The sequence below is a fragment of the Amblyraja radiata genome, chromosome 11, assembly GCF_010909765.2.
Source record: "Amblyraja radiata isolate CabotCenter1 chromosome 11, sAmbRad1.1.pri, whole genome shotgun sequence".
NCBI lineage: Eukaryota > Metazoa > Chordata > Chondrichthyes > Rajiformes > Rajidae > Amblyraja > Amblyraja radiata.
In genome coordinates this window covers 25,654,442-25,676,517 of record NC_045966.1, presented here as the reverse complement: position 1 = coordinate 25,676,517, position 22,076 = coordinate 25,654,442, and positions in this window count along the sequence as shown.

Below are 22,076 nucleotides of genomic sequence, written 5' to 3'. Positions count from 1 at the left end.
AACGGAGCCCACAACACATTGTTAGATGTCGCTTAGACACAGGGGGTTAGTATAGTTGCCACTCAATATCCAAAAATAGTTGGTGCGGGAGCCGAGATTCAGGGCAATCCAGCCCATGTTTTTATGCAGACTATTTCACACATAACTGCATGTATTTTAATCATATGCAATTGCCGTAAATATGTATAATAAACCTTTATTCACATTGAGATGGAATTTTTAGCCTATTTTGTTAGCTGGGAACGCAAAAGAGTGCAGATGCTGAAAACCTAAAATAAAAACAAAAAAATTGCTGAAGATACTCAACAGGTTAGGCAGCTTCTGTGGAGAGAGAAGCAAAGTTAATGTTCAGCTCAATGAACTCTCATCAGAACTGTTTCTTCTGTTCTTTATGGTTCACAGTAGCTTTTATTGCTATGTTGCAACTAAGTTAAGTTACTGTTTCAAGTTACTGTATCAAGTTACTCTCTCCCCCATCTCCTAGGTAGGACTGTCTGGAGAAACATATTATTTGTGCCCATTCTTACCTTAGAAAACAGACCTTTTTATTTTGGTTTTACTTTTCACTCCTAGTCCAGTCTCCGTTCACCTACATCAGTAATACTTCTGACAGCTGAGCCATTTTAACTGTTTCCAGTTTCCTGGCCCATCTATCTAATATCTACCAATTTGATCACTTTTGCCAATCATTTTTATGCCACCCACAGAGAACTGAGCGCCCTTCACTTCTTCTTTAAACAGAAGCCCAGGCATTTTCTACCACACACCTCAAACTGCATTGCGGACTTGCTCACAAAAAGAACAACTTCTTCTTTGAACGTATTCACTTCCTTCGAATAAGAAATGTTGCTATGGGCCTATAAGGAACCAAAGTATCCCCATTTCTTTGTGGGTAATTTAAAATATTCTATGTTTTCCTATACTCATATCCTTTTCCCCTCCAGTTTTTATAAAACTTTATTGAAAGGATTAACGTAATCACCCTATCACCTTTCCACATTTTCCACTCTGTTCATCATGTTCTTAACAATTTGCTTCCTTTTCTAGTGTTTCCTATTATTATTATTATTATTATTATTTAAGAGGATAGGTTAATGATTAGTATCTACCACAAGCCCACATATGTACACAATATTCCTAACTACACTTCCTTCTACCTTACTTCTGTAAGGACTCCATTTCAGTTCTCCATATTTGTTATATCTGTTCTGTTGATTCTGTACCAGGGTATCCAATCTATTTTCCTTTCCCTTCTCCACAGGTGACAAACATCCCTGCTCCACTTACTGCATTGCTGGTCTCCCCCTCTCTTCCCTCAACCAGAATCAAAAGTGCGTTCCCTTCTCACGATGTTCAATGGGTCATCCCCCTTTCCTCCTGGAATGTGATGGCCCTCCAGAGGTCACTTCCTCCCTCCTCTCTTCCCAGCATTCCAACAACACCAGTACCCTTGGTTCACTCTTACATCTCCAACAATGCTCACTACCCTTCCCAATGCGTGTCTTTTTAAAACTTTCTTTCACACCATCCAGACCCCAAGCATACTTTCCACATGAAGCAGCAATTTTCTTCTACTTCTTTCAATTCAATGTAAGAAAAGTTATTTGATCAGAGGGTGGTGAATCTGTGGAATTATTTGCCTCAGAAGGCTGTGGAGGCCAAGCCAGTGCATATTTTTGTAAGGCAGAGATGGATAGATTTGTGATTAGTACAGGTGTCAGAGGTTATGGGGGAAAAGGCAGGAGAATGGCAGTAGACTTGATGGGCCGAATGGCCTAAAACTACTATTCCTTTTGTCCTTATGCCTTTATGCACTCATTGTTTACAATGTGGTTTCCTGCAAATGGGGAAACTAAATATAGATTGAGTGACCATTTTACAGCACTTCCATTCAATTCACATGTGGGATCCTGAGACACCAGTTACTTTAATCCCTTATTTCATCGTCATTCTGAGCTCTGATCTCAGGTTCCTACATTGTTCCATCAAGAATCAATGTGCTCAAGTAATAGTACTTCCTCTTCTGACTTGGCATTTTATAGCCTTCTGTTATACCACATAACACTGACTTTAATAATTTCAGATAATGAGCATTTCTAACATTTTTATTCCAAATATCCAGCATTACTAATTTCCTTTGAGAATTTTAAGTTCTTGCTCTTTATTCTCAGAGCCCCATTATACCTTGCATTGCCATTTATTTCATTTATTTTCTGTGTCCTGCATGTAACTCCATTGCAAGCTTCCCATCAGCTTTTTATTCATCTTAAAGGCAGTATATTTCCAAATGTTACCAGTTCTGGTGAAAGGCCAACAATCTAAAGGTTTATCACTGTGCCTCTTGTTGTTTGCTTGACCTCCTGAGTATTTTCAGCATGTTCTGCTTTTACAACACGAATAAATGTGTCCATCATTTGAAATTTTTTTCCATCTTTACATTGATACAAAATGGAACCAATAGTTATGATAAATCAGTGAATAATAAGGAGCCATTTTCCTGGCAAACCTCCATTTTCATTTGGAATGTTCACATCAAATTATAATCACTATACTTCTATAGCTGCTCTGGTCCACAATTGTCACTTCAAATTATTGTTTTCTGGATCTACAGCAACAAAGAGATGAAATGTAGGAAATAGATCAAGAACCTGGGTCTTCGGAGTCAGGAAAATAACCTATCCTTTAAAGTTAGCAAGATGAAAGAGTTGCTTGTTGACCTAAGGAAATGAAGGGGTGAACACAACCCTGTCCTCATCAATAAAGCTTCATTAGATTCAGTAGATTCAGTAGATGGTCGACAGTTTCAATCATAGGCATTCATATCACCTGGTCAGTTCATACAGGAGAGCCCATCAGCATATTTACTTTCTTTGATGTTTGAAAAGGTTCAGGATGCCATTAGCATTCTCTCAAACTTCTGCAGATGTGCTATCGAAAGTATTCTGAGGGGATGCCTTTCAGCCTGGTAAGGCAGATATTCTGCCCTTGACTGCCTTGACAGGGTCACCACTTCCTTCCATCCAGACCATCTTCACAGTGTATTGTATCAGGAAGGCTGGAAGTATTGTTAAGGATGCTATTCCCTTTTCTCTCTCCTACCTTCTGGGAGAAGATACAGGAGGTTGAAACCCAAGATGTTCAGACCTAAGAACAGCTGCATCCCCTGAACCTTCTGAACCAACTATGTGACTCCTGAACCAAATGAGTCAGTTTCTAGTTCAGTGAATTCAGTTTCAGATTGAATCTTGAAGAAGTGTCTCAACCTGAAACATCACATATCCATGTTCTCCAGAGATACTGCCTGACCTACCGAGTGACAGCACTTTTGGTCCTCTCCTGAACCAATCACTTCTTTCACAGCCTCTTACTCTAAACTCTATCTCATTCAGTTATTCTGTTTTTGCACATCAATATGCTTTTGCACTATATTTCACACGACAATTTTGCACCATTCTGCTATTTTGCACTTCTCATTGTATTTATTGTTGTTTTTTTTTATCATTTCTGTGTGTACACTGTTTGCTCTATAAACTTCACATGAACAAGGAATATTATTACACCCTGTTATATGAACATAAACTGATCTAAATATCAATATTTACTTCTGGACTTCGCAAGTGAATCAATCAAGCTAATGATTATCTGATTGTTAAGGAAATGTTATTTCCATGCACAATACAAAGTGGTCAAGACTGGCAGGTCTTTCATTTAAATCATAAGACCGTAAAACATTGGAGCAGAATTAGGCTATTCGGCCCATTGAGTCCGCAATGCCATTCAATCATAGAAACATAGAAAATAGGTGCAGGAGTAGGCCATTTGGCCCTTCGAGCCAGCACCGCCATTCAATATGATCATGGCTGATCATCCAAAATCAGTACTCCGTTCCTGCTTTCTCCCCATATCCCTTCATTCCGTTAGCCCTAAGAGCCATATCTAACTCTCTCTGGAATACAATCATGGCTAAACTATTTTATCCTCTCAATCCCATTCTCTTCCCTTCTCCCAGTAATCTTTGACGCCCTCGTGATCCCTTCTGTATATGCGTTGTCTTGATTTCTTAGAGGAATTATACTTCTATAGCTTCCCTGGTCCACAAAACTCGAAACAGTTTGTGGCTGTTTAGTTAGTAAAACAGTATCTTCTGACTTGTAAATTATGTCTTCTTTTATTTTCCACCAAGGCTACCAGAATGTAACCTGAGTAAAAAATAGTAATTCTTGCACTTGCACTAAATTAAAATATAATAAAAAATTATATTATTTTACTTCATGGCCCCTTCATTTTAAGAACGCTTTCACATTTGTTGAGTAAAATAATATGACATGGACTTTATTTGAGGAAATAAAAATTCACAGAGCACATCTTCTGCTAGACAATTGCTCAATGATGTTGTGAAGATTTGTTAACAGTGGTGGAGGAAGGAGTTTAGTCATGTGTAGGGAAGGTAACTGTGATGCTTGTAAACAAAAAGGATTTACTATTTCAAGTTCCGTGGGGTGAGAAGGAAGAGTTAGACAGGTGGATTTGTCCTGGTGGTCTTCAGATAAAATACAATTTATGTCTTTGTTTATAGGGTTGTGCAATCACAGTTCTGCAGATGCACCATCCAGTTTAACAATGCATTTCCAACATAAAATACCGAAGATGGGAATTGCCAGTAGATCTCTTTCTACCTGAACCACCAAATACGTTTTGTGTGGAAACTGGATATATACAGTCCGTATTTATGATACATTTGCTGGAGTTCATCATTTTGATGCAATAGATTATAAAGCTTCTTTGACAATCTGTTTCTATTTCTAACACTTGCCAACCTGTGATTAAATAGATAATAAAAGCATCTGATGGTGTAGTCGTCTTTCCAAGGAGCATCTGTAACAAGTAATTGGAAGGATTGGTACTTGCTTTCAAAAATGAGTCTTACTATGAATTTATGAATACATAAACACCTTTCCCCTCAATTGTAATAGTAACATCATATATAAACATGGCCAATTTTAAAATGTATTCGATATTATCTTGAGCTTGATATACATATATCATATAGTACATAATTTGTTATTTAGCAGAAACGAAGGGTGATAGGAATAAAAGTTAAAATAAATGTTTTTTGAACAACTAATAGCATTAGAAAAATAAAGGTCTGTGTATGCCTGTGACTTAGCTTATTGTTGGGAACAAATAAAAAAAATCAGTTAGTTATATGGTAATAACAATGGTAGCAAAGTGTATACAAAGGATGAACTGCAACATTACTGTTCCATTAAAATAATGCAGAAAAGTTGCTGCAATAACTAAAACAGGAGCATCAAAATATTTAATTTGCAAAGGGTAAAGATCACAATGAAAATTGATAGCTGAAATGTAGCCAGAATTATTATACAATTATTCAGATCCATTTTAAGCAGTGAGAAATGAAATGAGTAGTCTGTAACCTTGAAATAGACAGGACTGAGGAACTTGGGACATTCACTGGAAGTGTCTGGAGAGCAATCAGTATTACAGCCGAGGAAACATAGAAACATAGAAAATAGGTGCAGGAGTAGGCTATTCGGCCCTTCGAGCCTGCACCGCCATTCAATATGATCATGGCTGATCATCCAACTCAGTATCCTGTACCTGCTTCTCTCCATAACCCCTGATACCTTTAGCCACAAGGGCCACATCTAACTCCCTCTTAAACATAGCCAATGAACTGGCCTCAACTACCTTCTGTGGCAGAGAATTCCAGAGATTCACCACTCTCTGTGCGAATTTTTTTTTCTCATCTCAGTCCTAAAAGATTTCCCCCTTATCCTTAAACTGTGACCCCTTGTTCTGGACTTCCCCAACATCGGGAACAATCTTCCTGCATCTAGCCTGTCCAACCTCTTAAGAATTTTGTAATTTACTATAAGATCCCCCTCAATCTTCTAAATTCTAGCGAGTACAAGCCGAGTCTATCCAGTCTTTCTTCATATGAAAGTCCTGACATCCCAGGAATCAGTCTGGTGAACCTTCTCTGTACTCCCTCTATGGCAAGAATGTCTTTCCTCAGATTAGGAGACCAAAACTGTACGCAATACTCCAGTTGTGGTCTCACCAAGACCCTGTACAACTGCAGTAGCACCTCCCTGCTCCTATACTCAAATCCTTTTGCTTTGAGGAGATGCTGAAGGTCCTGATGTGTATGAAGGTAGACAAAGCTCATGGTCTTGATCAGGTGGGCTGAGGAATGGTTGATGGAATTTAATACGGAGAAGTGTGAGGTGTTGCATTTTGGAACGTCAAAGAGCAGGACCTACAGAGGGAATGGTCTGGCTCTGGGGAGTGTTGTAGAGCAGAGGGATCTAGGAGTCGAGGCACATAGTTCGTTGAAAGTGGCATCACTGGTAGATAGGGTGGTCCAAAAGGCTTTTGGCACATTGGCCTTCATCAGTCTGAGTGTAGAGTAAAGAAGTTGGGAGGTCATGCTGCAGCTATATAAGACATTGGTGAGGGTGCATGGTGATCAGTTCTGGGCACCATGTTAATGGAAAGATGTGTCAAGCTGGAAAGGAGCAGATTTACAAGGATGTTGTCAGAACTCGAGGGCCTGAGCTATGGGGAGAAGTTGGGCACGGTATTCCTTGGAGCGCAGGAGGATGAGGGGTGATCTTATAGAGGTGTACACACCGTGAGAGGAATAGATCGGGTATATGCCCAGAGTACGGGAATCGAGAACTAGAAGACAGGTTTAAGGTGAAGGAGGAAAGATTTTATAGATTTAATAGGAACTTGTGGGGTAACTTTATCACACAGGAAAGAGCTTCCGGAGGAGGTGGTTGAGGTAGGCACTATCATTTCGAAGAAACATTTCGAAGGTCCATGATAGGACAGGTTTAGAGGGATATAGGCCAAATGCAGGTGGTGAGACTAGTGTAGATGGGACATGTTGGTCGGTGTGGGCAAGTTGGGCCAAAGGGTTTGGTTCCGCCCTATATGATCTTATGACTATAAAAATTTATATAAGGACATACAATAAATGAGCTTCGAGTGATGCCTGATCTTAGGGGAAAAATGTCAATAGGATAAACCAGGAGCAATGAGATCTAATTATCTATGTGCAAGATATATTGTTAGTTTTAGAATGTTGATAAAGGTAGACAAAATATTGCTGTATTTTTGTATATAATATTTGTATGCTGGTGTTTGTGTACAAACTCAGAAGAGACAAGGGATGAGAGGGATCCAGCTTTGAGAAAGAAGATTAGATATCATCTCTATGGTTTCATCTATATCACTTGCCTAACCATTCAACATCTAAATGATGGCCATTGCAATCTCCTCCCTGGGTTAAGACAAATACATGCTCTTGTTTGCCCTCTGGTAAGATGTTTATGCATCCTGCTGTGGGCAAAATTGCCTTGCATTAGAGAGGAAAGTCCACCAGTGAGTTTTACTTTAGATCCCGTTGTTAAAAAAATATACCATTACATGCAGACTGTGGGTTGTGGATATGAAGTTTACAATATTGTTGATAATATGAAGAAATAGTAAGGCATGTAAATCATAGAGTTGTATGATGGGGATTGATCGCAGATGATTGTTGGGGGAGTGATAAATTAAGCAGTCGGCAAGACTAGTCATTTAGTTAGTAAGATATGATATTTTGGGTCATCACATACTGGCCTGACATAAAGTAAATGAGGGGTTTTAAAAGCATTGACATATAAAAGGATCATATGGTGCATTGTTTTCTGAAACTGGTTTCGCAGGTAATAGGGTAGTGAAGACATTGATGCCCTTTGTGAAAAACAAAGATAGACACAAGGTTCTGGAGTAACTCAGCAGGTCAGGCAACATCACTGGAGAAATAGGATGTCAGTCTTCAGAGCCCCAAACAGAAACATTACCCATCCTTCTTCTCCAGAGATGCTGTCTGACCCTCTGAGTTACTCCAGCACTTTGTGTCTAACATTGATTTCTTGTTTGACTTTACTGGAACGGGTATTGGCTGTAAGGTTTAGATTTAGGTTTGATATTGTCACGTGTACTGACTACAGTGAAAAGCTTTCTTTTGAATGGTTCCCAATCAGATCAGTTAGGTTTATCTAGGTTTAAGATAGGGAAGTATTGAAAGGACATCTGAGAGGCAGGTTTATCACAAAACAAAAAAATAACCTCAAAATGTGGTGGGTATATGGATCAAGCTGCCAGATGGTAGAAGCAGATGCAATTGCAGTGTTTAAAAAAGCATTTGGACAGGTATGTAGACAAGAAATTAATCTGAATACTTTTTGAATGGAATGAAATGAATAGAAATTAATATGTGACAAAAGCAGAAAAATGGGATAAACCATACTCGATTGACGTTAACTAATTGGGCTGTAATTACTTTATTTTTGAGATCCATCCTTTGCTTCATACACATTTCCGAAGCAGCTCTCCTGACATTGACAACATTTGTGCAACATGTACTCACTGCTCTTACGCATGTGATTGGAGAGCCTGCTGGCCTCTATGTGTATAGGTGATGTTTCTCCTTCATCTCTCTCAACACATTAGCTAAAATCATTGATGGCACGTTTTCTCCATTAACCATTCTTCATAGCTTTGCAAGATACATTAACATTGAAAAAAAGTGTATACAGTAAATGGGCATGTGCATTTATGCATGTTACATTTCCTGTATTGTAATGATTGGGGCATTGGTTATTGCATTTCAATCACCGCTCCCATTTCCAAGGTTTATTCAACTCAACAGCCTCAATACCTTACAGTTCCCATCAACTGTCCTGTAATCGTCTATTCCCCTATTTTTGTTTGCTTCTAAATGTCCACTAAATACCTCAATTTTATGCATTTTTTTTGGTTTAGCTGTGACAATAAATTCAAAATTTATCATTTAACAGATCTCCATTTTTTTAATAACTATTATGTTGCCATCTATATCTGTTCCTAATCCACCTGCATTCATCTGGTCTACTTTTTCTGTTAATATATTTATCAAAACATTTGCTGTTTCCTATCATTCTTGGATGTTCTTCATATTTTCCCTTTGCCCTCATTAATAGCGCACAAGAATATTTGCAGCTTCTTTTGTTTCAAAATTTTCCAAGTTTGCCGATTTCCACATTTCCTTGTATTTTTGTGAATCGTCTCCTTCAGTTTGGCGCCATCTCTTAATTCAGTTGTTGACCATGATTACATAGAAGCACAGGAAACATTTGCCTTCTGTGATTGTTTACTAACTTTGAATTAAACTAGATACTCCTTGACATGTATCCCTGGGTTTGTCAGTGGGTTTATCCGTTAACAATTTAACTGATAATGGTGGGTTCATCCTTCAAGCTTTCAACGCTTACCATTCTTAAATTTGAAACGTTGACACTGCCCTTTTTCCTCCAAAATTTAATTTAAAATTAATTAATTTCATTATCACCATATGCAGGATATTCCTTCCCTATCAGATTGTTGACTAATTCGGGTTCATTACTAAATTAGTAGGGTCAATTTCCGTGTTGCTTTTAAAGCATATTGTCATAGAAACCTGTCCCAAATACATTACAGTAATTCACTGCTTTTGGTACAAGAGCTAACATGCATCTTCAGTCTGTGTGAAAACTAGTTTGTTGCACAAGTCTGTTGCATGTTTTCCTGCTTTATTTTTATACAGTTACATCACTGCAGTTAGTAGGCGTTCAGCCATCTCTTGTCAGATTCTTAGAGTCATCGAGCCATACAGCATGGAAGCAGCACTTCGGCCCAAATTCCCCATGCTGACTAACATGTCTCATCTGCACTTGTCCCATCTACTGACATTTGGCCAAGATCCCTCTAAACCTATTGTATCCAAGTACCCATCTAAATGTTTTTTTAAACAGGTACATGGATTCCTGGCAAGATTTTGTAAATCACACGCATTGAAAGACTGTTGGGTTGGGAGGAAGGGTTGCAGGGAGAATTGATTTTAACCATCTCAATAGATAAGAAAAGGGAGAAGGTCTAAGTGTTCACTAGTTATAAATGTTAAACATGCAAACCCCAATCCTGCCCACACTCACGTCCTACAAAAAACTATTGTTGCATCCTGGCTACGTGCTCTGGAGAGACGGGTCCATCATGATGCATAGTTGGTGAAGTTTCTTTCTGGAAACATTGATAGTAAGTTGAAATGAATGTTTCAAATATGTGATTTTGTGGGAATGTTTCAAATATGTGTTTTTGTGGGAGCAGAAATCTCGCCATTAAAGTGGAGGTGAGACATGAAGATGATTAGAAGTCAGGAATCCTGATTCCAATGAAAGCTAAGTGCTCACAGCTGCTTATTCAATTCCCTCTGGAAAATGTACTTGTGAAACATTCATGTTGTGTAATTCGGAAATGTGCACTTGGTGAAGCTGTGATATTGCTACATTTGATTGGACTTTAGAAGGGAAAGACAAACAGAATATATAATTGAAGGTCCATAACGTGAAGGTACACCCAGGCAGATGCAAAGAATGGAGCAAATGAGTGGTCATATTTGCAAATGGCAGCACCCAGGTAACATAATGTGCAATCAAACACTCAATCTATTTGGAAGAATAGTGCTTCTGATTGTTGAGATAGTCAAGTCTGTTTGTCTCAGACAATAGCAAGCTCTTAGAAAAAGCCTTGCCCTCTGTTAGATACAGTATGGAGTCATACACAAAACATGCTAGGAAAGCTACTGTTGAACCTGTTGTTTTTTATTTGGTTCCTTCCATTAGGCCAGCACAGACTTGTGATAAAAAAAAGTGGCATCAGATCAACCAGGGACATTCATCCATTGCAAGGAATTGAATTCCATCCATGTTCAGCTGTTGTGAAACTGTAAGGAATGTTTTATGCATTCTGACCAAGTTGTTGCCTCTTTTATCTCAGTTTAGTTATTGGGACTTTCGCTCCCTACTGACCACAGGAGGCAAGATCAAGGCGAACGTTCTCTATTTGAATATTTCTCATGGGTACTGCACCCTATTGGATGCACCCTGGGCACATAATGGGACTCAACATAAAGTAGCACAGCACATGAACAAGCCCTTCAGCCCACAATGTCTGTGCCAAACATGATTAAACTACTCTTGTCTGCCTGCACGTGATCCATATCACTCCATTCTCTGCATGTCCATATTCTATCTAAAAGCCTCCTAAAAGCCACTTTCATTAGCGATGTTACAAAACTTACCTTCAGGGGCGCTGCAGTTCTGCCACTGGCCGTGTACAGGACTTTGGCGCCTTTGAGGGGGGGGAGCGGGATTAAAATCCAGTTTTCTCCTGCCTGTCGGAGGCAGTCTTCCTCGGGCTGCGAGCTGCTGAAGAATAATCGATCCGACTTCCGTTCACGATTTTTTTTTTTAATCACGAGAGAATTTAATAATTTGATTAAAATAAAAGCGACTTCTAACGCCCCCAACGCCTACAACATGACGGATCGCAAGAACGGGACAAAACAAAGGGTAAGTCATTTATTTTACATATAAACCTTCTTTTGGGATGGCTTTAATCTAATTTTACGATTCGGCAGTGTTTTTCCTGCCGATATGGGGTTCAAATTCACGGCAAATGCAACGTTCCAATAGATCGCGTTCCAGAAAAACCCACTCGCAAGATGATTTAAATGCTCTTTTTTTTGGACAATCATGTCATAAGAGCATCTAAATCGTCTATATTTTGTGTTATTGTCTACCCATAGTAAATATTTTTATAATAAATATCAGTTTTAGTCCCATGTATTGTGCAAAAAAATTTTTTTTTTAATTATATTGAGTGGATGTTTCTAGATTAATTTATGGGAATTAAACATCAAATTTGTTCCATCTGGCATATGAATTCATGACAGTGAGATTTAAAAATCATGTTATATTGTGAATTCTTGTGTGAATGGGATTAGTTTGTTATTTGGATACTTAGGCTATTAAAAAAATCTATCCTTTTCTTAAGAAATGGAATCTACAGGACATTCTTAATGGGAAAGTAGTGGGCATAAAGGCATGTCATACGTGGTTTGAAGAGCAAAAATTTGTAGTTTACAAAGCCAAAATTGAAAAGTTGAGGAAAAACAAGGTGTATAGAGTTGCTTATTGGTTACAATCTGAGGAGTATGATGATGCTACTGATTATGATATGTCAATGTACCAGCTAGCAACTGATCTTCTCCATAAAGACTTGGTCTTTTGCTAGAAATTGTAATTTATTTACCTATCTGTTACGGACTTACAGCATATAATATAATAATATTAAAGTTCTGATCTTGAGAATATCACATTTTTGAATTTTCAGGGCAGTCTGGGTGTTTATTACTATTTCCGTCACAACGGTCAATTTTGTAATTAACTACAATTAGGTAATTAACTAATTATATGCTTTAATTTCAGGTCATCCAAGTAAGATGTTTTATATTTGTTTCAGAATGCTTCAATCTATAATAACTGAAAATTTCATTCCGTTCTCTTTATTTTTAAGAAAGTTTTGGGCTATTGACTGTCCTCGATTACAGCTTTTGTGTCAAGTCAATGCAAAAGCAATAGGGAAAAATATGCTAATTTCTGAGTATGAAAATGGCCATAACTTTTTTAATACTGAAGATATGAAAGTGAATTAGGTGTCAAATTAAACTTCTTTTTATGCTTTATCTGATGGGATAAATTTCAGACTTGATTTTTTAAATCTCAAAATTTTGTAACATTGCTACTTTCATATCTGTCCTCATTCTTCCAGGTCTCCCCTCAATTTCCGATGTTCCTGAGAAAACAATCAATGTTTGTCCAAGTTCTTCTTAAAAAGCAAATACCCTCTTACCCAGTCATCATCTTGGTAAACCTCATTAGCATACGTTCTAAAGCCTCTAATGGGTGAACAGAACTGTACCCATTACTCCAAAACCAAAGTCATAAAAAGCTTCAACATGTCTTCCTGATTCTTATTCTCACTGCCCTGACCGATGAAGGCAAGCATGACATATGCCTTCTTTACAACTATCTACCATTATCAAGAATCAAGAATGAGGATAAATGAATATTCCAGTGGAGGCCCCCACACTGAAATCCTATAATGGATGCAGATTCTCAAGTTATTTTTAGTAGGATAATTCCTAATAGGTTACCATTACAGGGTAGTCAGATATACATTGACTAACCAGTAGTGCACCAACTGCCTAACCTGGGAGTTCCTTGGTCCCTTCGTTCACAAGTAACTATTTTGGCATAGATAATTACTGGAAGGAATGACTTCTTCTTCTTCTTGCGCATGGCGTGCGCAGCCTAAAGATGGAGGACAACTTGTTCTATTTGATATTATTTGCTTGTGCATGCCGGTTTGATTGCATTTGTCGAAACAGGCGGAACACATATAGGTTGCAATCTTCCACCCCAAGGAATGACTGAGACACCGTGTATATACTGGAGATGCTGTCCTATTTCTCTTACCTGTTTCTCTCATGTGTGTGATATGGTGAGTCACGAGAGGGCCCACAGAAAATGACTCCTCAGTGTGTATATAAACATGCTATTGGAAGGAAAGAAACATATGGGGCTAATAGATTGTAATTATTTTTCTGGTAACTAAGGGTGAGGTGTGTACACAGCATTTCAGCTCAGCTTCATTTCACAAAGGTGTACTCTAGCAAGCGGCCCCTAATTCAGTCTCTGTTTTATGTGCATAGACAGTCTCAGATAATCAGGGATGTACTGCCCTTTTGTCAGGTGGAAAATGAATATGTTTAGGTAGTTATTTGCAAGCAATCGGTTTTGATGAGATGCTGGAGTGGGAATATGCTTTCTGCCTGTAATATGGTTGTGGTGGATCTTTTGGCTCAGAATGTGTTTCTTTTATTGTTTGTCTGGGAAGGTGGGAGGAATGGGAAGGAACACTTTGCCACCAAGCTGAGCATTAATAAATGATGTAGTGGCCTTCTAATGCTTGTCGTTACGATACTCCTGCAGCACAGATAGAACTTCATGTTTCAGTTTCCATGAATTAGGTTTCCACCAAGGTCTTAGAATGTCAGTGTGGTAAACTTGTCGGTGCTTATTTTGGTTTTGTTGCCATAGCACCATGGTATAGATTTGTGATGCAAATAGTTGAGTGGGTTAATTAAAAATCATTTAAGCCATACTATTTTCAGTTCAGCTTTGGATACTAATTGCCACCCAATGAAAGCTACAAAATTGTCGCTGCAGAAGTCAGCATGTAATGGCATTGATTTTAGAAAAAGAAAGACATGTTCAGACTCAAGGAACTGGTAATATGCTTTTTCAGAACAGTGATGTGTTTATATATAAATGCAGCAGCTGGCTCTCTGCCACAGCAATAGACCTACATTAGTCACTGGCGTCAGTTATGATGGTGACTGGCTGGCTTTCAAAAAGGCAGTCAAGATGCTTTGTGAAAGCACATTTGTATAGGTACATCTGCAAGAGGGAGATGGAAAAAGCAGGCATATCTATTCAACGATTAACATAACATGGAAAATAGGAACTGATCTGGCATGAAAGACGATACTCTGACTTCCCCAGCTGCAAAGCGCATCAAAATAAAAGTCAAGGTTGCAAACCTCAATTATATCACTGTGCCTGCAGAACCCATCAATTAAAATATCCCACAGATAATTTGGAAACAAAAAGTTGCCCTATAAATGACCTCCTTTCTTAGTTGGAATTGGATGATACTATCTCTCTGTGAAGTGGAGATGAAGTCATAAAATAGAAACCAAGATGGAGTAATGTGTCTGCAGTTGATAACAATAAATGCTGGAGAAAATATTCAAGTGTTTGTAAATAGGATTGAGATGGATAATGATGACGTATGTTTTGATATCTGTCTGCTTATAAAATAGGTAAACTAGTACATAATATACAGAGCAAGATGGCTGCACACACACTCATGTTGGAATCAAAAACAGGAATGATTTATTTCCAAATCAAAGGTCACTGATTTACTGAGCATGTGCAAGAATGAGTACAGCTCCTATGCATAAATTACATGGATATTGTCACAATGTACATGTATATAAAGGGCCAAAGGGTCTTTTTCTCCACTCTGTAACTCTAGTATTGAGACTATTTGTACTCACCTGTAAAAACTCATTGCTGCTGACTTCAAGTTTTTAGTGTCAATGGGTAAAGCTGAATTCCTCCCCTTTAACAAATATTATTAATTTGAGAACACTAATCTCAGTAGCCTGGATTTAATGTGCTCCGAACATCACTAATGACTTCCAAATGTTTTTTTCAATGTCCATCCTGCTAGGTTTAGGTTTAGGTTCGTTTTATCGGTGCCATGTGTACCGATCGAGGTGCAGTGAAAGGCTTTGTTTTGCATACTTTCTAATCAGATGAGATAATACTACACATATATACAATCGTCAAACTCAAGTACAATAGATAGTGCAAAGTGCAGGACATGGAATGCAGAATATAGTTCTCAGCATTGTAGCGCACCAGTTTCATAGACAATGTCCAATATCTGCAATGCAGTACAGATCAAATTTGACAGTATTCTAACTTATGGAAGGACTATTCCGAAGCCTGATAACCGAGGGGAAGAAGCTAGTCCTGATGCCTGCTGTTTCTATACCTTCAGGCAGATGGGAACAGGGAGAAGAAGGAATGAATGGAGTGAGATATGTCTTTGATTATGTTTTCCAAGACAGTGTGAATTGTAGATGGCATCAAAGGTGGGAAGTCTGGTCTGTGATGGACTGGGCTACATATAAAACTCTCTGTAATTTCTTGAGGTCTTGGGCAGAGCTGTTCCCAACAGTGATGCGACCCAACTGTATGCTTTCCATGGTGTGTCTGTAGAAGTTTGTAAGAGTCATTGGAGACATGCCAAATTTCCTCAGTCTCTTAAGGAAGTAAAGGCGTTGGGAACCATCTTGGCAGTCGCATCCATGTGGTTGGTCCACAACACATCATTGGTAATATTAACACCATGAAATTTGAAGCTCTCAACCATTTCCACTAGCACCAATGATCTTGGTTGGGGCATATACTCCGACAAATATTAATTTGAATACTTTCGTAACCATAACCTGGATTTTGTGGAAAATAAATCTGAATGTAACTTTCACGATACTCCCTGCAGGAACTTCACGGAAACGGCTGGAAGGGGTCCTTGGTGGTGATATCTTATACTGTGAATTAGTCTTCTGTGCAATACTGCAATTAAATTGGACAAACAAAGAAGCCCTGCCCACAGAAAGCAAGAAAAAAAAAACAAGCAGCTTGGTTAGGACTCTCAAATATTCAGAATCATCTGGAATATAGAGCATAGAGAATTTGGAATATAAACCCTCATTATAATGGACCATGGGGGGGGGGGGGGGGAATGGTGTCCATAATTGCTGATTGTCCACTATAACTAAGGGATTATCATTTGTAAGTCTATAAGTCGTAGAAACAAGGATCTGCAGATGCTAGTCAATACACAAAAAGACACAAAGTGCTGTAGAAACTCAGCAGGTCCGGCAGTATCTCTAGAGAACATGGGTAGGTGACGTTTCGGGTCAGTGCCCTTCAGACTCTCGTAATGTAACAGGGCCTGGAATCCAGGTGAGTTGACGGCCCCAGCCTGCTGTCAGCCAGGGGAGAGACGTGATTCAGCGGAGTCATGGCAGGAGCAGGTGCGGCCTGGAAGCGGCAGGGAGGCGGTACAGGCCGGGGGTGACGCGGCAGTCCGACCTGGCAGTGAAGTTCGGCAGGTCTATCTGCCATAACCAAAATCCATTATAAAGAGGCCCGTAAAAAACCTGTCGCACTCATCTCCTTAAAAATTTTCCCCTATCACTTTAAAGCTATGCCCTCTCATCTTTGACATTTCCACCCTGGGAGAAAGGTTCTGACTGTCTACCTTATCTATGTCCCTCGATTTTGTATACTTCTATCAGGCTTGCTATCATTCGAATCACTTAAAAAAAGGTCAAAACAAAAGTATGAACGGCATGTGAAATTACAAAGAATTGGGAAACAACACTGAAGTAATTCGAGTGAAAGATGTCACACTCAAGGCTTCTTGACAGCCTGAAGGAGACAATGAGGGGGCGCCATCTGCAGTGTGCCCGAGATCCATGTGCATAGGCTTGACTAATCAGGTTGAAGGGCAGCGAAACCCAACCCTAGCACTCAAAAGGAAGTGTTAATAGAACACGTGAATTCAAAGATTAATCAATCACATAGAGCAAAAGAGAAAAGGAAAGGTCAAATTAATCAGGACAAAGAAAAAAATATTCATTTAAAAATTCCCATTTTAATTATATCTTTAAAAATTGTAACTAAAAGGATTCAGACGTACTGCTTGCAGTGGTAAATTTATAGTCCAAGAGCTATTAACTCTGCTTGTAGTTAATATTTATATAATTGGAAGTATACTTGGAACTTTTCCATTGACTTCATATTTCTTTTTTCAGGAACTTTATCAGCCAATGTATTTTAACATATGCTCTTCTTGATAGTTTTTCTTAAAGAATGAAAGAATTGACATTTATTGATATGTTAATACAGCAAAATTGCTACTACAACTTTTTTGCATTGTTCAACAGCAATTAAAACTAAGGCCTGTGTTTGTGTGCACAAAGTATAGAAACAATGAACTACAGATGTTGGATAATACACAAAAGGAGACAAAGTGCTGGACTAACTCAGCAGGTCAGACATCTCTGGAGAACATGGATAGGTGATGTTTTGGGACAAGACATAGGATAGTGCTAATGTATGGGTGATTGCTAGCCGGCGTGGACTCGGTGGGCCAAAGGACCTGTTTCTGCCCTGTAACTCTAAAGTCTAACGTCTAAAGGTGCTACTGAAGGTATTTGAAGCTTGCAGATCTGATTGCAAAACACTATCCTTGTACCTTGTGGTCATTACTTCCGAAGAGTCCACCAGGGACTACACTGGAAGTTGGACAATTTTATACTGGACAATTTTAACATTTTGTCAAGCCAATTTCTCAAGCCAATTAACCTACAAACCTGTACGTCTTTGGAGTGTGGGAGGAAACCAAAGATCTCGGAGAAAACCCACACAGATCATGGGGAGAACGTACAAACTCCATACGGACATCAACCGTAGTCGGGATCGAACCCGGAACTCCGGCGCTGCATTTTTGCTGTAAGGCAGCATGTTCTCCAGAGATGCTGTCTGACCTGCTGAATGACTCCAGTGCTTTGTGTTCTTTAGTGTGCACAAAGTTGGGGTGGGAGATTGCAACCTTCACGTGGTCCACCCTGTTTCAACGAATGCAATCAACCTGGCGTGCACAAACAGAAGATCAAACAGAACAAGTTGTCTTACAACTTTAGGCTGTGCACGCCATACGCAAGAAGAAGAAGTGTGCACAAAGTTGTTGTGTGAGTAATACCAAACATCCTATTGTAGTGAAGGCTTTGCCTCCATACATAGTAGAGCGGCAGAGACCCAGGTTCTATCCTGACTACGGGTACTGTCTGTACGAAGTTTGTACATTCTCCCTGTGACCACGTGGGTTTTCTCCCGTAGCTCCGGTTTCCTCCCGCACTCCAAAGACTTTCAGGTTTGTAGGTTAATTGGCTTTGGTAAAAAATGTAAATTGTCCCTAGTGTGTAGGATAATGTTAGCGTAGGATAGTGTTAGTTTACGGGTGATTGCTGGTCGGAACAGACTCGGTGGTCTGAATAGCCTGTGTTTGCTCGTTGTATCTCTAAAATTTAAAGTCTTAAAGTCTAAAGTGCCACTGGAGTTTGAAGGTTACAGATCTGATTGCAAAACTGCCTTTTGGGACTATAACTCTAGTTGAAAGTTAAGCACTACCTCCCAACACCAGTAATCATCAATTACTTGCAGGTAGGTTGCTGGTGGTTTTGTTTTGTTGTGGCAGTGAATTTTACACTAACATCTATTGCTCCCCAGACTTGCAGAGGTTCACAGGCAAAAGTTAGCAGGTGCTGATGCACCCTATGCTAACATTGACATTTGAATGAGAGTTGCTTCTGGAGATGGGCTCATTGGTAGGCATTTGTGCATGCAGACATGCAGAGCAAGGTAAGATTTTGGAAGAGGGGAGGACATTCTTAGCAGGAAATCATTACCACCCAGTGTTTTCCATGACCTGACTTTCAACAACAAGCAAAGTGTGAGAAGTCTGCGTATTTATAACCATGTTCTCACTAAAGCAAGGCAGCTGACGTTGCCATAGCTGTAACCTCAGTGCTGAGCAAGGAATGCAATGCCTGTGCATGTTAGTGACTGAGGCGACCCATTATACATTCTGAGAATCACGAATTGGTGATACACCGACTGTAAGAAATAGGCCGATAATAATGAAAATTTGCCCGTGTTTTGTCTAGATTTCCTATCAATAAATTGGAGGACATAATCAAAAATATATACGTGCAAATGTTAGATACTATAACAGCTAGCTCAATCAGAGCCAGGAATTACAACAATTCAGGTTAGCTGATAGGCATTTAACTGCAGTGTTAAGAAGCAATGCACTGATGGTGCTTTAAAAAAAGCTGTGAATTGTGACCTTGTGTCTACTGCTGATGGATAGATTGTGCAGAAATAAGATATCTTTGGAGGGCACTAACATTTGAAAAACTTTCAGCTGCTGCATCAGAATCATATGCAGGCAGATGCTGAGAATGGTATAAAGATGGTACCATTCAGAATAAGAACCTAGCAATTATATTATTTCATTGATTTTTTTTTAGAGATACAGCAAAGAAAAAGATATCTTTCAGCTCACCGAGTCCATAGTGACGTTTTGTTTAAGAAAGAACTGCAGATGCTGGAAAAATCGAAGGTACACAAAAATGTTGGAGAAACTCAGCGGGTGAGACAGCATCTATGGAGAGAAAGAATAGGCGACGTTTCGGGTCGAGACCCTTCTTCAGACTGATGAAGGGTCTCGAGCCGAGTCCATAGTAACCATCCGTTTACATTAATTCTATGTTATACCCAAGAGGCACTCATTTAATAACCTGAGACGTCTGCTTAACATAATGCATTCACACAAACCTCAAGAACAAGAGTTATCAATAATTTCACTGGACGCAGAAAAAGCATTTGATCAAGTAGAATGGGATTATATGATTAAAGTATTGCAAAAATTTCAAATTGGAGAGAACTTCATCGCATGGATAAAATTATTATATAACAAACCTACGGCTAGAATATTAACTAATAATATACTATCTACGAAATTCCAATTATCAAGGGGCAATAGACAAGGATGTTCATTATCACCGCTGTTATTTGCTCTGGTAATTGAACCCTTAGCTGAAAGTATCAGAACACACCCGGATATTTACGGTTATAATACAAAATATTCAAATAACATAATATCTTTATATGCAGATGATGTACTACTGTACATCACAAACCCCCAAATTAGTATACCAAACATACTAAATCTAATTGAGGACTTTGGATCTTTCTCAGGATACAGAATAAACTGGAACAAAAGTGAAATTATGTCGATAAAACCGAAAGGCTCAACACATCTCTTAAAATTCCCCTTTAAAATAGCCACAGAAAAATTTAAATATTTGGGAATTGAAATTACTAGAAACTGTCATGCTATGTTTAATGCCAATTATATTCCCTTACTTAAGAAACTAAATACTCTAATCAAATTCTGGAAAACGCTCCCGATGTCTTTAATAGGTCGAATAAATGCTATAAAAATGATCATTCTACCACAAATCCTATATCTATTTCAATCAATCCCTATATACCTTCCAAAAAAGTTTTTCAAAAAACTGGATTCAGACATTACAAATTTTATATGGGACTATAAATCCCATGGAATACAAAGAACACACCTGAGTAAACCCAAAGAGCTGGGTGGTCTAGCACTCCCTAACTTTATGTACTATAATTGGGCAGTAAATATTAAAAATATGATTCACCTGCTGGACAATTCTGCCCAGCAGCTGGACTGGATTGTAATGGAGAGAGAGGACTGCTCTCCGTGCAATATAGGAGCGACTCTCCTCTCACCAATTAATCTGAATAACAAAAATTACAATAAAAATCCAATTATACATAGCACAATTAGAACTTGGAAACAAATAAAACAGAATCTAAAATTAAGAAATCTATCTCTTTTATCGCCAATAGTCAATAATCCATCGTTTAAACCTTTTACTATAGATAAATCATTTACACAATGGGAAAGAATAGGAATTAAAACGCTCGAAGACTTGTATGAATTTGGAAAATTACTATCATTTCAACAATTACAACTGAAATATAATTTGAGAAATAATCAATATTTTAAATATCTTCAAATGTGTGACTATCTGAAAAAATACACAAAAGACTATCATAACATGCCTCCAGACTTACTGGATGAAGCAATGAAGACAAAGGCCGAATCAGCAAACCTAATATCATACTGATCTAACACTATTTTAAATATAGAAATACCTACAACTGACGGTATTAGAAAAGACTGGGAACAAGAACTAGCTATAAAATTTTAAAAAGAGAGCTGGGATAAACACTTACTATATGTGCATAAATGCTCGATCAACGTAAGACACACTCTAATTCAATTCAAAACATTACATAGACTATACTATTCAAAAACCAAAATAAATAAACTTTTCCCTAACGTCTCACCCATTTGTGATAAATGTCACTCAAGAAGCTTCCATAGCGCACTCTTGTTTTTTGTATAAAAATCCAAAAATTTTGGAACGAAATATTTGAAATCTTCACAAAACTATTTAAAATAAAACTGATACCAAAAGCAGAATGGATTATTTTTTGGAATAATGGAAGGTAGTCCTGAACTAAACGTGTTTCAAAAGAATTTATTTAATTACGGGCTAATAACGGGAAAAAAGCTTATACTCAAATTCTGGAAAAACGCTCCTACACCAACAATAAAAATGTGGATTTCAAACATGATCGAAACATTACACCTGGAAGATATGAGACTCCTCCTCGCAGGCAAAGAAGACCACTTCCAAAAGACGTTGTCTGCATTTATGGACTTACTACAAGCATAAGGTGCAATAGTAATTAAAAAAATAAATGGTGCCAGGATCTGGTAACGGGGGGTGAAAAATATGGTTGGTATATCCCCTTTTGCGGAGTTTTTTTATA